The sequence below is a fragment of the Chrysochloris asiatica genome, unplaced genomic scaffold (assembly GCF_000296735.1).
Source record: "Chrysochloris asiatica unplaced genomic scaffold, ChrAsi1.0 scaffold00217, whole genome shotgun sequence".
NCBI classification, from domain to species: Eukaryota; Metazoa; Chordata; class Mammalia; order Afrosoricida; family Chrysochloridae; genus Chrysochloris; species Chrysochloris asiatica.
Window position 1 is genome coordinate 3,354,490 of NW_006408735.1, and position 3,173 is coordinate 3,357,662.

A 3,173-nucleotide genomic window follows, 5' to 3' on the forward strand; every position below is an offset into this window, starting at 1 on the left:
TTTTGTTGTGCATATGCTCAACAACAAGAATAAAATAATTAGAATTTGGGACCTCTATGGGGCCCTGCACAATTAAGTGTTCCAGAATACTCATATTTTGCAATGTTGCCCATAACTTGTCATAATCCACACATTTGAAAGCCTTTGTGTAGTCAATAAAGCACAGGTAAACATCTTTCTAATATTCTTTGCTTTCAGCCAAGATCCATCGGACATCAGCAATGATATCCCTCATTCCACAGCCTCTTCTGAATCCGGCTTGTACCTCTAGAAGTTCTCTGTCAATGTATAATTGTAGCCATTTCTGCATTACCTTTAGCAAAATTTTATTTGCATGGGATATCAAAGAGATTGTCTGATGATTTCCGCATTCCGTTGGGTCACCTTTCTTTGCAATGGGCACAGATATGGCTCTCTTCCAATCAGCCGGCTAGATAGTTGTCTTCCAAATTTCTTAGCAGAGATGAGTGAGTGCCTCCTGTGCCACCTCACTTTATTGAAAGATTTCAATTTTTACCCCATCAATTCCTTTTGGAATTTCCAACTTCTTTGCCAATTCCTTCAATGCAGCTTGGACTATCTCCTTCAGTATCATTGGCTCTTGATCATATGCTACCTCTGTTTTGGAAGAAGTGCAGCCAGAGTGCTCCTTAGAGGCCAAGATGGCTAAACTTCATATCTCATACTTTGGACATATTGTTAGGAGGGACCAGTCACTGGAGAAGGATATCATGTTTGGTAAGGTTGAGGGTCAAAGAAAAAGAGCAAGACCCCTAATGAGATGGATTGGCCAAGTGTCAGCATTGATGGACTGAAGCTTGGTAACAATAGTAAGGTTGGTCCAAGATCAGGCAGTGTTTCATTCTGCTGTGCATAAAGTTGCTATAGATCGGTACCGACTCGGCACCTAACAACAACAACAACAACATGGGGCACTGCACTGTAGATCACAAGGCAAATAGTTCAGGTCCATCAACTGCTCCTCTGAAACCCTTTAATCAGGGTTTTTATGAATCAGGGACAACTCAACAGCATTTATCAACAACAACAACAATGGAGCAATTATACTGCTGGAAGTTGAGTTTCTCAAGTTGGAAGGCACTCAAAATATGAGTGGAGGAAACCTGACTTCTCATAGTATAGTTGACAGTGATAATGTGACAGTGATAAAACTTTCAGGTCCTGTATTTTCTGATGGGGCACAACTCAAAATAAGGAGAAACAGCTGAAAACATTAATTAATGATCTGAACATACAATCTATGAATCTACAAAGATTTGAAGTTGTCATAAGTAAAAGGGAATGCATAAAGATGGATATCATAGGCATTAATGAGCTGAAATGGACAGATATTGACCATTTTAATTAAGACAATCACATGTTTACTACACAGCCATTGACAAATTGAAGAGGAATGTTGTCACATTCATCATCAGAAAGAACATTTCAAGATATAATTTGAAGTATATGACATAGCATTCTATCATCAAAAAGACCATTTCGACAGCATTGATGGACAGTGGTATCTGTCTTAGGATCATACCCTTATGCCTACATGGAAGACCAGTTAATAGCACTAAGTTCACATTTATTCACCAACCACTGAACTCAGATATGAAATCAAAGAATTCTACCACCTTCTTCAGTCTGATTTTGATCAAGCATATAATCAAGATGTGTTGATAATTACTGGTGATTAGCATGCTAAAGTTAGAAACAAAGAGGAAGGATCAGTAGGTAGAAAACATGGCATTGGCAACAGAAATGATGCTGGAGATCATAAAATAGAATTTTGTAAGACCAACGACTTATTCATTGCAAATACCTTTTTTATTTTTATTTTTTCGTTCCAAGGCCTCGGAGGGAGCTAGATGTGCTGTCTCCGACTTTATTCTGAGGAAAAAACACGACGCGGGGTCCTTAGACCCTGTCCTAGGCACCTGCTGGTTTCCATGAGTTTGGCAAAGTCTGTCTGGGGCTGCCCAACAGGGCAGGTCTCCTTGCCACTGCGCAGGATACTATGCCTGGAACTGAAGGAAGCCTTGAGAATTGCTTCAAATGCGAGGCAAAGAAACCTACCAGGTTTCTAGGCCACATCACACTCGGGACCTCCCCAGCTACTCCGCAAAACCAAAAACAAGGAGACAATAGTGCAACTTGAACTGTTGCTTTAAAAAACAAAAAGTAAAGATGGGCTTTCCTTAAGGAAGAGAGTCTGAAAGAAAATGCTGATGGGACTCTCTGGATACCTGTCACCCCTTCTTTCTGAACACTGTGTTCACTGGGCAGAAGGTGCTACCATGGGGAAGGCTAGGTTGAGCTGAGGCCCCCAAGTCTTTGGATGCGACAGGCGAAGCTCACTGCTTGCCAGCCTGTCGGCCTGGATTCTTCTCCTGTTGGCCCTTACTGGTGCCTGGGATCTTGCCACGGCCACGGCCATCAAACACACCTCGCCCAGCACCCCCCATGTTGCTTCTGCTAATGCAGGCCACCATGCCCATGGCCCTTGGCCATTACTTCATCCTTGACCATGCCGATGATCTCATCTGGGATGGTGCTGCCGCGAATGTAGCACTCAGGCATCCTCCAGAACTTGTACCCATCCCGGGACGTACAGACGACCTCCCACAGGTTGATGTTCATCCAGCTGTCACAGCTCACCAGGTGCCCATTGTAGGTCTCCCCATTCTTCAGCTCTACCAGCAAGGGGTGATTCTGGGCCGTCTTCATTAGCGACAAGGGGAGCATGGTACCGGCAGGGACTCGGTTCGCCCGCCACTTCCGCCGCTGCCGCTGCTCACGCCGTTAGCAGCCTAACTAGCAAATACCTTTTTTAAACAAAATAAAATGTGATGATGCAAGTGGACACAAGAGAAAAACTGACTACATTTGTGGGAAGAGACCATTGAAAAACTCATCATCACCCAAATCAAGGTCAAGGGAAAACTGTGGAATAGATATCAATTACTCATATTCATCATCAATTACTCAAGTTCAGGCTGAAGGTAAAGAAAATTAAAACAAGTTCACAAAAGCCAAAATATGATCTTGAACATATCACAAATTTGATGCATTACATACTAATGACAAGACCAGAAGAGCTGTAGAATAATATGAAGAACATCATAGTATAAGAAAGATCATCAAACAGACAGGAAAAAAAAAAAAAAAAA

At 42.4% G+C, this 3,173-nt stretch overlaps 1 pseudogene; it reads right to left on the reverse strand.

The window, feature by feature from the left end:
* Positions 1-2,357: 2,357 nt before the first annotated feature.
* Positions 2,358-2,748, reverse strand: LOC102816425 (annotated as a pseudogene).
* Positions 2,749-3,173: the final 425 nt, after the last annotated feature.